This window comes from Canis lupus, chromosome 2, assembly GCF_048164855.1.
Source record: "Canis lupus baileyi chromosome 2, mCanLup2.hap1, whole genome shotgun sequence".
Lineage (NCBI taxonomy): Eukaryota > Metazoa > Chordata > Mammalia > Carnivora > Canidae > Canis > Canis lupus.
The window spans coordinates 45,708,566-45,723,127 of NC_132839.1; the positions used below are offsets into that span (position 1 = coordinate 45,708,566).

The 14,562-nt window shown below is 40.9% G+C and overlaps 1 long non-coding RNA gene across 1 annotated transcript in view; it reads right to left on the minus strand.

Annotated features, from left to right (window-relative positions):
• Nucleotides 1-8,987: 8,987 nt before the first annotated feature.
• LOC140617226 (uncharacterized) overlaps nt 8,988-14,562 on the minus strand; it is a 202,949-nt gene continuing 197,374 nt past the window's right edge. The window contains exon 3 of the long non-coding RNA XR_012017440.1: nt 8,988-9,078. This is a non-coding gene — a long non-coding RNA (uncharacterized lncRNA). The remainder of the gene's footprint in view (nt 9,079-14,562) is intronic.

The following is a 14,562-nucleotide window of genomic DNA, read 5'->3' on the forward strand; positions in this document are numbered from 1 at the left end:
GAGAGTGCACATTGTGCCAAGAGTTGTGCTGGGCATTAGAGATTAGTGCTAAATACCACATGTTCCAATCAGAGCTCCCCACCTTCCTTCTTCTAAGTTCTTCTACTTGGGGGGCAGGAAACAGGATCTTAGGGTCACTTATTAGCTACTGGGTGCTAAGGAGGTAACTTGATTCACTTCTCTGGGCCTTGTTTTCCCCATCTGGGAGATGAATCTCATAGATTTAAGAGGATTGAACATAACAGCATCTTTATGCTTGCCCCAATGACTAGATATAGAAACTATAAAGGGGAGGTAATGGCCACTTCACTGTTTGCCTTTGATCCCTAAAGACTGTTTTTTGAGGAATTTATATCACCTGCCACTAAGTTAACTATTAGATCAAAAGCTTCCTACATGCCTATGCCCTGAGCTACCTCAGTCAAATACGGTGATCAGAAAACTGTGCCCTTTGGGATAGATGATAAAAAAGGACACCTTCCCTCCAGGTGGGTGTATCCAGCACCAGCTGCTGGGCCCGGTAGAAGCTGGATCTTGCTTTACACAGTGCTGGGCACATTGGGAAATGTGTGTGTATGTGCTTGGGAAATGTTTTCAACTCAATTTATTACAGGCATTGCTGTGTTGAGAATGACTTTTGTCATTGGCAAGACATAATGGATAAATTGTAGGTAAAATATAAAAAGTCACCACACCAGTATCCTCCCTTCTCCTTTTCCTTCTTCTTCTTCTTTTTTTTTTTTTTTTGATCCTTCTTCTTCTTTTAAAGATTCATTTATCTTGCATTAAGCCCCAGATTGGGCTTCCTGCTCATCGAGGAACCTGCTTCTCCCTCTGCCACTCCCCCTCCTTGTGCTTTCTCTCTCTCTCTCTTTAAATCTTTTTTAAAAAGATTTATTTATTTATTTTAGAGAGAAAGAGAGAGCACAAACAGGAGGATCAGAGGGAGAAAGAGAGAGAATCTCAAGCAGACTCTGTTCTGAGCATAGAGCTCAAAGCAATGCTTGACACCAGGCTCAATCTCATGACCCTGCGATCATGACCTGGGCTGAAACCAAAATTCAGACGCTTAATGGACTGTGCCACTCAGGGGACCCTCCTCTTGTCCTTTTTTTAAAAAAAATTTTTTTTAAAGATTTTATTTATTCACAAGAGACACACAAAGAGAAGGGCAGAGATATAGGAAGAGGGAGGAGAAGCAGGCTCCATGCAGGGAGCCCGATGTGGGACTCAATCCCGGGACAGGATCACGCCCTGACCTGAAGACAGATGCTCAAACACTGAGCCTCTTGTCTTCTTAAAAATGTTTCTTCCTTAGAGTCCATCGTTGAGAAAGAATATATTATTTCATTATTTCTGGGTTTGCTGGACATAAACTGTTACAGGTGGGGTCTTTCTGTTTTTGTTTGTTTGTTTGTTTGTTTGGTGGAACTATGGGGTATCAACAGTAACATGGATTCAGGAAAAGCATGGAGAAATAGTAGCACAAATTATTAAGGAAGGATGTGTATGTCTTTACACACATGGGACTCCCCACCATTAGCTGAGCATGATGAAACAGAGGCATTGAGAATTATTTGCAAGGAAAGTCAGTTGAGATACAGAGTATTTGTTGGTGTAACTACCTCTCTTGTTGCTAATTCTACAAAGACAACTTAGATGCTAAAAGTAAAATCTATACTGCATGAAAGAGCAGCACAGTCTCCTATTCTGCATTTTTATTTTGTCCCATTTTGCAGTAATACCGAGAAAAGCCATCTTAAGAAAGTAGATCTTGTTTATTTCCCCCTTAATCAGCTGAGCTTTTGACCATGACTGCCTATGAAGAGCAGATGCTGTCAGAGGGAAAGTAGAATGGGGACTGTTTTCATGGGTTTCATCCTCCAAGGCAGCTGCCAAGGTAGTTACATGTTTTATCTATGGGGCATAAAGTGCAAGACTCTTTAGAAGGAAAAAGCAGGATCTAGTTTCACAGAAAATACAGGAACAGGGTAAAAACTGAATGGAACAAGGAATTGCTCTGTATGTGAGGCGCTCGCCTTTAGTGAGGCACTAAGGACAGATTTGTGGCTTCTAAGGAGGGAGGGTCATCGCTGTTGATGTCTCTTTCTTAGGCGGGCTTGAAGTATCAAAGGAGAAATGAATGACTTCCCTCTTGCACTGTTAGTGGGAATGTGAACTGGTACAGCCAATCTGGAAAACAGTGTAGAAGTTCCTCAAGAAGTTAAAAATAGAGCTGCCCTATGACCCAGCAATTGCACTACTGGGTATTTACCCCAAAGATACTGATATAGTGAAAAGCTGTGACACCTACACCCCAATGTTCATAGCAGCAATGTCCACAATAGTCAAACTGTGGAAGGACCCTCGATGTCCTTCAACAGATGAATGGATAAAGAAGATGTATGTGGTCTATATGTACAATGGAATATTACTCAGCATCAGGAAGGATGAATACCCACCATTTGCTTTCACATGGATGGAACTGGAGGGTATTATTATGCTGAGTGAAATAAGTCAATCAAAGAAGGACCATCATCATATGATTTCACTCATATATGGAACATAAGAAATAGTGAAAGGGATTATAAGGGAAAGGAGGGAAACTGAGTGGAAAAATTAGAGAGGGAGACAAACCATGAGAGGCTCCTAACTCTGGGAAACAAACAAACGGATGTGGAAGGGGAGGTGGTGGGGGATGGGGTGACTGGGTGATTGGTGACGGGCACTGAGGAGGGCGCTAGGCGGGATAAGCACTGGGTATTATACTATATGTTGGCAAATTGAATTAAAATTTAAAAAAAAGTTAAAAAAACGAATGACTTTTAGTTCTAATCTAGTAAATGTAGGATCTCTCACAGAAAGGAGGAGCAAATGGCTTTTCAACCACAAGAGTATTCCACTAATGCATCACTTTTCCTATCTTTATTCAGATACCCTCTCCTCCTGCTCTTTCTTACTTCCCTCTGAATCTGTATTAAATTTGTTACATGCTCTTTAAAAAAAAGGATTTTGTTTATTCATAAAAGACACACACACACAGAGGCAGAGACATGGGCAGAGGGAGAAGCAGGTTCCCTGCAAGGAGCCTGATGTGGAGCTTGATTCTGGACCCCGGGATCATAACCTAAGCCAAAGGCAGATACTCAACCACAGAGCCACCCAGGTGTCCCTTATTACGTGCTCTTAGGGGAGAGAGGTCTCATCGAGGTGTAAGATGCTATGAATAAAGAAAAAATTGGTTGTCGGAATCTACCATTGCTTCATTGAACCAAACCATAGCTAATCTCAAATGCTTGCCCTCCTTTTAGAGAAAAATATACCTTTCTCCTCCAGGAAGCTCCAAGTCTCAAAAGCCTTATTAACTTCATCTTTGGGAATACTGTTTTAATTTTTCCCATAATCATCATGCAAATTGATCATGATAGTCTCTGGAAAGGAATAGGAGTGAACCAGTGGCCTCATTAACTCCAATGCTGGGAGGATGCATGCTCCTGAGAGCTAGTGTCCTTATCTGCCAGCAGCTCATGCCTTTGTGTCTGACTTGGTCTGAGCCCCACTGCGAGCTGGGCTTGTGCCCTGTCCAGCTTGCTTAAATTGCCTAATGCATCTGACTCCCTCACAAAACAATGGGAAATAGGGGCACCTGGGTGGCTTAGTGGTTGAGCATCTGCCTTTGGCTCGGGTCATGATCCCAGGGTCCTGGGATTCCTGTAGGGAGCCTGCTTCTCCCTTTAGCTATGTCTCTGCCTCTCTCTCTGTGTCTCTCATGAATGAATAGATGGAACCTATAAAAACAAACAAACAAACAAACAAACAAACAGATGGGAAATAACTTGAAAGGTCCCAACCTTACAAAAGAGACATTTGTGTCCTGCTAGATTCCAACCAGAATTTCTAACTTTCCAGTGACAGAACCACTGATGTCTGTGTTCTATCCAGGCCTTACCTTAAATACATTGAGGTCTCAAACTGCCAAACTTTGTGCCAGAAGTTGAGTCAGCACTAAAATGTGTGGCTTGCATGCATAATTCTGCATGTTGTTCTGCTGAACGAGGAAGGCTTTTTAAAGAGTGTGTTTTAATTTTAATTTAACATGGAGAATGGCAGAGACAAATAGATCTGTCCAAAATACACTTAGTAACAGATTTTTGAGTTGGTTATTAATTTCATGTAAGCGGTTCCTCTTTTCATTTTTATAAACCGTAAGATTTGGGAGGAGCAGGATCAAATGCAATATACTCTTACTGATTGCCTGCTATGTGCCGAGCAAGGTGTTAAATGGTTTCAAGCGCTGCCTCATCCAACATCCAACAGATGAGGATAAGGCTGTGTCCAGAGGTGAAACAGCTTGCCCAGGTGGAAAATGGCAGAGTCACTTATAGATCTGCCACATCCTTGAAAAGGATTTGACACAACTCTTTGGAAATTAACTTCTTCTGGGCATTGTAGAGCTACGCTGTTTCTCAGTGAATCCCACCTACTGGTGAATAGTAAGGAAGTTACTGTAACTCTTGGAGCCATCGGGTACCAGATACTTTTGGGTGAGGACACGCCCTCAGTGGTGTCCAGCGCTGTGCTTTGGGCATACTAGTGCCTTCCACTGGTAAGTTGTATCTGGGGTTAAAAAGTCTGTCTTTTCCTCTTTGGGAGAAGCCTGTCCTTTTCTAGTGAGGTACAGATGCAGCAGGTGCTCATGAAGTTTGGGGCGGGGAGGAATAACCATACTGCTAGCTGGGTTAGCTGACCTAGCTAGACTCTTGAGCTAGTGCAGGACCTTAGGTACATCTCCTGTGGGAAAATCTCTTTCTTTTGTCTGTAACCCCTCTAGATTACATATTCTTAATTTTTTAAAAAGATTTTATTTATTTATTCATGAGAGACACAGAGAGAGAGGCAGAGACACAGGCAGAGGGAGATGCAGGCTCCATGCAGGGAGCCCGATGTGAGACTGGATCCCAGGACCCAGGATCACGTCCTGAGCCAAAGGCAGATGCTCAACCGCTGAGCCACCCAGGCATCCCTAGATTACATATTCTTTAAAGTCAGTTTGACCTCCCTTGAGAAATTTGATGACAAATACGCATTGACACCTACTCTCTATAAGATATTGAATTAGAAGACAATGAAATATGCCTTCAAATCAACATTTGTTGAGTTTCCACAATATGCTAGGAACTGTGCTAGGTACTTCAAATGCAAATATAAAAGGGCCTGATAACCTTGTAGGGAAGGTGAACCTGTGAAGGAATGCATGCAGTATTAGAAGGACGATCCACAGCAGAGCGGCACAGTGGAAAATACTTCTTTAAGGTAGGGGTAACTGTCCTCAGTCTTTAAGAAATGAAGGGTTTCTACTTCAGAAAGAAACTCTGGGCACCCGGGAGGAAGAATGCCCCTAGTGACAGACTGGATGCAAGGTTACCTGTAACCCAGTTGTTAAAATCTTCTGGGCAAAAGAAAATAAGGGTCAGCACTAAGGCACTGAAGATGTAAAGGAGAGAATGGAATGGAAAGATAGTTAGCAGGTAGAATGGATACTCTGTTGACCATATGGGGGTGAATGAAAAATGCTTTTGTGGGTGACTCTCTGGAGTCTAGTTGGAAAGCTCGGCAATGAAGAGAAATTTTGAGCAGAAGATGAAAAAGTTAATTTCATACGGGATGTGATATAATCCTGGTATCTATAAGACCTACACAGAGAGTTGTTCAAATCATCTAGCAGTTGGAGATACTAATCTGTAGCTCAAGCTATACGTGGGTATAATTTTATCTTTCTGTGATGCTTCAGATGACTATTACCTAGCAGTGTCTTAGGGGTCAGTATAATTACCGGTTAAGTGTTGCTTACCATAAATGTATAGAAATGTAGGTTGTAGAGAGCTGGGGTTAATAGAAGCTGAATACATACCATTAACTATGTATACTAAAATGTACCTTGCCCAGGAACAGTGTACAGGGAAAAGCGAGCAAATGAAAAATATATATAAAAAATAAATATGTAAAGAAAGAAAAAGACACCACCATCGCTCAAGGGACTGATTATCTTAAGCCTACAGAAGATATGACAAGTGGTCAGATTACCTGTGTTAGGATCCTGGACTTTGCACTTCCTGTATAACCTTGGGCATACTTTTTTAGAGCTTGGATTTTCTCATTTATAAAATCATGTTTGTAGAGTATTAGTATCTTCCTCATTAAGAAGTTGTAAGGATTAGCCGTGATTAAACAAAAATTGATTTACTGTATTTTGAATGTATAAAATAAATTTCTTTAGGAAATAATGTATGCATTGTGATCTATTTAATAAATTTTACTATTGCTTTATTTGATTTCCAGTTAATGCCAAATAATAATCTATTTGAATTGCAAAAATCAAGCTGGTTTGAATTAAAGAAGTGTGAAAAATTCTTGGGTTGGCAAAATACGTAACACTTTCATCAATTAAAAATAGGTAAAATGTGTTAAAAATAATGAAAAGTCCACACTTTAATTGAACTGGCTTTTTCATGAGCCTATATTTTTATGAAGCTTAATGAAACAAAAATTGAAATGGTGCCCATTATGAAATCTGTGTTAATTGTTTTTATTTCCATAAAGTTCACATGATTACAAAAAGTTTTGCAATTATGCCAACTAGAAATGTACAGTACCTGCCTTTCATTTTCTGTGGATTTATTTTTGGTAATAAAGACCAATATTCATTTTGGCAAATAGAACATTTGCTAAATTGAAAACTTCCTTTAAACACACTCGAAACTTTTGACATAAGATTGCCAGAATTGCAGGGTATTTTTGTCAGTCTGACAAAACTTTCTTTGTTCTTCCTGGCTTCATCAAAAGCAAGACTGTTTCTCCACTTACTGTTATTCCAATACTATCGCAATCTTAAATATCTTTGTGCTAGAAGGCACTGCAATATTAATTAAAAATACAGTCTAATTATTTATCCTCGTTGGTTCATACAAACCTCTATAGTATAATCAGTGGACTCCCTTAAGGGGTTTCACCGTATTTTGGTGTGAAATAGGAAGGTTTGTTACTGACTCACACTGGCTCATGAGTGTACTTAAGAATAACTTTCAATTCACTGATAGGTCACTAGATCAAACAGAACTTATCTGGGCAACGTCCAAAGATAGATGCTAAGTTGACTGACCACTGTTGGGCAGCATCCATAAATGAGTGGAACTTTTATTTTACTTCCAGTCATCTCGGAGAACATTCTGGGGGTTTCTGAAGACAAAGGGAAATCAAAGGCTGATAAGATTGGTCCTTTATTTTTAGACAGTTCTCAAGACAAAACTCCATAAATCACATCTAAAAACGACTCAGCTGGCTGAATGGTATTTTGTGATGATCTCTTCCTACTTCTGGCCTAAGTGCTAGCCTAGAGATGCAAAGAAATATTTTCTAGCTGTGAGAGGTGAGGTGTGAGGACTCCTGTGTGCCTGGGGCTGACTCATCAGGGCTAATGTCCTCTGGAAGCATCACAGAGAAATGTTTGGGTAGACAGACCTGTGTGTAAAACCGTATATCCTTGGGCTTATCTGGCATTTTTTAATAAGGAAAAAGTTTCTTCCAGAAGGAGAGTCAAAGTTTTTCTTGGTCTCCGATGAACTGACTTCATGGCATAGAGTGTCCAAATGTCACCTGACTCCCACCCTTTAAAATCCGAATCGGGTCTAAGAGTCCTACACAAATTGAAACATCAAATTGGCTGGCCTGAGGAAGAGGTGAACAGCACAGGCAATCACATAATGTGGTAAAAGAGTTTGGGCAATGGGAAACAGTAGTAAAAATAAAATAATATTTGATTCTAGACACTGAAACTCATGACAACTCAGGGTACATGTGTTGAGGGACAATGTGGAAGATAAGAAAAATCTAGTTTGGGCTAAATCTGGAAGCCTTTGAGTATCTCGGATATTCTTTTGAAATGTGCAAAACCAATAGTGTGGCTTAACCTACATAGCAACTCCATAAGGAAGGTCTCTATTCCTCCAGAGTCTGAAGGGGGTCAGGTGTTTGGCGTGACCTTCCTGATGAAATTCTCCCTGAAGTTCTAGTCAAGGAAAGGTAAGAATGCAGAGTAGCAACATGCTCCGTTTCATCATTCACCAGGTGTTAGCAATCAGGAAGGTGTATGTGCGGAAGATGGTAGATGGTGCATCGCATGGGGTGATCTGTGAATAGGAAAAAGGATTATGGTGTTTGGGTTTCTGCCTGTGGAAAAATGACAAATAGAATCCTTGCAAGCTGGAGACTGACTCACAGAAATATGAGAGGTCATGTGAAATATAAAGTCAAATAGAAAGAGTTATATAGACACTCGAGAGGCTTTATTTTATAACGTGCTAATCTTGATATTGGGGGATTGATCTGGAAGTTGGTTGAATCTGCTAGAAAGGATTCCAGAACACACCACATCTGTTCCAGTAGATAAGCTGCCCATCTATCCACTCAGTCAACCATATTTATGAAGCTCCTACTATGTGCTGGTCACTGGGATAAGGCAAAACAGACGTGTTCCTGACCTCACAGGTCTGACAGTTAAATGAAGTGTCCGAGGAGGGATGGCACTTGCTGTCCCATTGGGGATGTGGGCAAAGTGGAGAACCAACTTTCTAACAGCATTCTCTAAATACCTCATCTCTCCCTACTGCCCATGGCGAGGGGTTTTCGAACAACCTCCGGAAATCGATGAGTACCCAAGAACAGTGATGACAAGAAGCCAGAGTCATGGGAATGGATGAAGTGATTCTTTTCTTGAGTTTGGACCTTCACGACCTCACAATTGGACCACAAAGTTGTTCTCTTTGATTGTCCTGGATCTGCTGCTTTCCTCTCCTGCCAGACCAGTCTTCTCTAACAATTGCTCATAGCATGGCCCTATCTGGAAGCCTTCACCAACTCGCTAGTGCTAACAACTACAGACCCCCTTCACAGGACAATGAGGCGCCCCGTGGAATGGTGCCTGTCAGTCTTACCTGTGCTGTTACCCATGATGTTTGCACAGTGGAACTTCCCAAACGGGTACCACAGGATGTCCAGTTCAATGAGATGTTAACAGGTGCTCTGTTGAAAATAGAGAGGGGGCCCACTAGTCAAATAAATTGGCAAAACAAATCCAGCATTATAATACCATCCTGTACTCGAGATTCATGATGCGACGAATCTCACTAAAGGCTCTGATAAGTCCTGCAAAATTTCATTTAACTTAGCATTTCCCATCATAATTAACATCAAATCCCTTTCTGTGAATAATGACGATGGTCACCATGTTGAAAAGTTTGGGAAATACTACTCTAGCTAAACTTCCCACTTTTGACTGGTTGGTCTATTTAGCCCCAAATGTGACTTTTGAATTTCTCCTGGCATGGCTTTCCTTATGCAGTTTCTCCTTTTGCAAAACTCTTCATTATCCTCTCCCTCTTTCTAAGCACATCCAACTTAAATGTCACCTCCTTCCTGAAGCCCACCATGATAATTTCTACTCAGATTGATGTTGCTCTTTTCTTCACTTTTAAAGCTCTTTTAACGACCCAGCAATTGCACTGTTGGGGATTTACCCCAAAGATACAGATGCAATGAAATGCTAGGACACCTGCACCCCGATGTTTATAGCAGCAATGTCCACTATAGCCAAACTTTGGAAGGAGTCTCGGTGTCCATCGAAAGATGAATGGATAAAGAAGATGTGGTTTATGTCTACAATGGAATATTACTCAGCCATTAGAAACGACAAATACCCACCATTTGCTTCAACGTGGATGGAACTGGAGGGTATTATGCTGAGTGAAGTAAGTCAATCGGAGAAGGACAAACATTATATGTTCTCATTCATTTGGGGAGTATAAATAATCGTGAAAGGGAATAGAAGGGAAGGGAGAAGAAATGGGTAGGAAGTATCAGAAAGGGAGACAGAACATGGAAGACTCCTAACTCTGGGAAACGAACTAGGGGTGGTGGAAGGGGAGGAGGGTGGGGGGTGGGGGTGAATGGGTGATGGGCACTGAGGGGGGCACTTGATGGGATGAGCACTGGGTGTTATTCTGTATGTTGGCAAATTGAACACCAATAAAAAATAAATTTATTATTAAAAAAATAAAAAATAAAAAAATTTTAAAAAATAACAAAAAAATAAAGCTCTTTTAAGCTGAGCTATTTGGTATTTATTTGTGGCCTCATATTCTTCCCTTTTATGTTTGCAGTGCTACTCTTTCCATCTTTAAGTTACAAAATTAACTTATAAGTCTCTTCAAAGGAGTCATGGTCTACTTTTTACACTGAAAGGCAAAATTATAAAGAACATGGGCGTTGGAATAAAACAGTCATGCTAACCACATTTCAGCTAACCAGCTGCATGACAATGGGTGAGTTACCAAGATTCTGTAAGTCTCAGTTTTCTCATCTGCAAAATGGGGATAATAAACTCTCTCCCTTTTGGAGGTATTGTAAAGATTGATTGAGACCATGTAGAGTATCTGACATATTGTAAGCAATCAATGCATGTCAGCTACTATGAGTGTAATCACCATCCCTGTCATGATTTACTACTACAAAAACAATTCTCCCTTGTTATGGTGACTGGTACATGTCCAGTGTTCCAGGACATCAACATTTCTGAATATTCTAACATTTGGCATCCAAGAGGCTGCCTCTCATTTTGTGAAGGCAGAGAGGGGTATATTAAGCATAGCCATTGCCTAGCAAGGAATGGTGTCTTGCCCAGAGATGGAAAGCCTATGGCTTTAACAGCCAGGCTCCCTGGATTTTCTGGTCCACCCAGATTTTAATAGTAAATCCCATCAGCAAACAAGGTATTAGTCCGAAATATCTGATTTCTGCTTTAATGCAACTGTGTATTGTGTGAAGAGGTGTTCGGTCCTTGCTTGGGGGGCTGACTTGCCTGACTGATTTACATGGCCCTGACCTCAGGACACCTGCAGTTGTCACTCAGTGGCTGGGTAGAATTAGCACTTCATTTGCTTTAGGTGATGTTTTTCTTGAATCTTGACATGTGATTTTCTATGATGTGATAGTTCAGCAAAATGAAATGTCAATGGACTTTTGTGTTTTACATAGTAAATATAAGTGAATTAAGAACAAGGAGCAATGCATATACATGTATATGCATATACGTTTTTCATTCACTGGATATTTATTGAGCATCTTGTATGTGATGGGAACAGTTTACAGGATACTGTGATACAATAGGAAACAAGAGAAAGACAATTCTATCATGATGGAGCTCAAATCTTGCCAGGAAGGCAGAAAACAAACCAGTCAACAAATGAATCTATAATACACCGAGTGGTGCTATGTGCTATAAGGAAATCACAGTAGGGTGTGGGGCTGGAGAGTTGGGGAGGTCAGGGAAGCCCTCTATAACAAGATAAAATTTATGGGGTGCCTGGGTGACTCAGTTGACTGAGCATCTGACTCTTGGTTTTGTTTCAGGTCATGATCTCAGGGCCCTGGGATCAAGCTGTGCATCAAGCTCTGCACTGAGTACGGAGTCTGCTTCTCCCTCTCCCTCTGGCCCTCTCCCTGCTTGTGCACACATGTTCTCTCTCTCTATCTAAAATAAATAAATGAATAAAGTTGTTTTTTTTTTTTTTAAGATGAAATTGAGGACAAAGCTAGGAAGGAAATGTGAGAAGCACACAGGTTGAGGAACTCTTGACAAGGAAAAGGCAAGAGAAGAAAGCTGAGACAAAAGGCACCCAAATGAGGATCATCCTCAGTGAGCCTGGTCCTCCCACTTGGCACCCACAGCACCATTCATCCAGGGGAGGTCGTCAAAACAGGACTTCTGGAGTCCAACAGATCTGGTTTTGAATCCAAATTCTACCACTGAATCTTATGTGACCTTGGGCACATTACTAAGCCTTGCAGTGTTGCTGGGTGAAATGAGGTGCAATGCTGTATTGAAAATCACTTGCACAGTGCCGGGCATATGGTAGATGCTCAGTAAGCGATAAATGTAGGAGAAATACAGAGAAGTACATCACTGCGGATGGCATACATAGTTGGAGACAGAACTGGAGATATTCTCTGAAGAAGGTCCACTTGAAGCCCTCGGGGGCATTCGCAGGAGGAGCAGTAGCACCTCAGCTAGCGTGCCTGAATCGGATCGGCTGTAACTCTACACAGCCCAGAGCCGACATGCCCGTGGGTAATGTAATGAAAGGTGTTTTCCACCCTTCAGGACAGGTGCTCAACTGATACAATTTAGAGTCTCAAATTCCAGAGCTTAATTGTTTGTTCTACATACAAGTTAGCCCGGCTCAGAACACCTGTGGACTAAGTTCTTTTGATGCACCAAAGCCTGTCTTTTATTAAGCTCTTTGCAAGCAGTCAAAATAAGCCCAAACGTCCATGTGTCGCTGAATATGCACGTGGACATAAAACAAGCCAGCATGAGGACTGCCCAGCATATGCTTGAAATAGCAAGTGAATCCCAGGGCTCTGGAAAATATGGTTATGTGATTAATGTAACCAGAGTTAGATATAAAATAAAATTAAATATTTCATATACATAGAAACTTGCCTACACACACATAAAATTCCCTATTAGTTGTACTTGAGGTCTAGCCATGTTGAATCGATAAAAAATGATTTAGAACGGATGGTTTTCAGCAGCTGGTTGCGCTTTCAGTCTTCCATAAAGAAGTTAAAATTAATTTTAATATGTTGATGGTGCTTATTGATGATAATACTCCTAATAAATATCCATTGGAAAAATTCTCTGGCACATCTAGGTGACAGAGAGGTCAAGAATGTTAATGACAATCACAACTACAAAATGCAATTCAGTCAATTACTTTAATTAAATCTAAAACTACTTTATGTCTTCTCATTTATATAGTAAACTGATAGTGGAGAAAAGGGCATCAGCTTTATCTGGTTCATTTTAGAGTCCAACGACGTGGTCTCAGATTGTGTTTTAACATTTGTAGCTCTTCCATCCTTGTGGAACATTTAAGGTAATTATGGGTCTTACAAGTAATGCTGCTGCTTCTATAACGGAAAAAGAGGTGGAGATTTCCTTTTGAACGTAGTTTTATGGAAGGAGAGCTTTCCCTTCACAGACGCTAATCTTGTATTTACAGACTAGGTTATATTGGCTAGAGCCAACATTCCAGGGTAAATGGTAGAAACGTCTACATTTCAGTGAATCCTTTTTAATTATATTGTTGGGGGATCAGAAGAAAAGGAACACAGCTGTCTGAAGTTCTCACTGCCACACAGGTTCAAGGGCTTACAGCTCACTCAGTCGTTATAGCCAAATCAAATGCTTTAAAAAATGAATCGCGGTGACATACAAAACTTTGTGTTCTTTATGCATTTATGTTGTTCAAACTGGGAAAATAGAAAGGTGAGCACTTTAAAAAATGAGTCAATTGGGTGTCTGGTGGCTCAGTGGTTGAGCATCTGCCTTTGGCTCAGGTTGTGATCTCAGGGTCCTGGGATCGGGTGCCACATCAGGATGCCTGCATGGAGTTTGCTTCTCCCTCTGCCTATGTCTCTGCCTTTCTCTCTGAGTTTCTCATGAATAAAATAAAATCTTGAACAAACAACAATGAGTCAATAGATTAACAGTCCAATCAGTCTTTAAACAAATAGTCATTTAGTGCCTACTATGTGGTGAGTTGTGTTGTGGGCATCCACATATAGCTGTGAATCACACAGATCAAATCCTGTCCCCACCCTCAAGAGGCTTCCATTTTAATTAGAAGGAAATGAGAACACAGACATGTAAAGCAAATTATCAGATAGAAAGTAGCAAAGACTATGAAGAAAGAAAAAAAAAGCACGATGGTGGTAGAGCCATAGCTTCTTCAGACTTGCTTAGCACTCTACTGGTTTTAGCACAATCCTACATCCTGGGAAACACCCTCATTTTGCACAAATTGGGGTTATTGGTCACCCTCAAAATGGGACAGAGCATGACTAAGAGGGAGTTTCTTTTGGATGGGTGGTCAGGGAAGGCCTTCCTGGAGAGGTGTTATGTGAGGTAAGAGAAGAATGATGCCAACTTGCTGTCTTCACAAATCTGTAAAACCTTCTAGGTGAGACTCATCTCCTCCAGATGATCGAACAGGGGATTTGTCGCCTAAAGAATAGGAATAAATGGGTAAGGAGCATTTTTTATGGGCCAGACAATGTAAATATTTTATCTTATTTAATTTACAAACCAAGTGGTAGGCATTAATACTCCCCGTTACAAGTAAGACATAAAGCGATTACTATGGTCTGAATTCTTGAGGCTAATAAGTACAGAGAGGTGATAAAATCTTGCTCAGCCTGAGTGCAAAGATCATACCAAAGTAGAGTGAGGAGTGAGTTCGAACTACTTTTGGGAGGAAGATTCATTTCCTGCTTGTAGAGGAGATGAAAACAGTTTTTTTATTTCATGGACCCCTGGATTTTGCTGTACAGCCCATTAAACCTCTGCTAAGCAGGATTAGCTTGGACATTTTTCTTTACTCTAGACCTGACAGCTTTTGGATTAAGCAATGTCTAAAGGGTGGAATACCTCTTGAAGAACTCAGG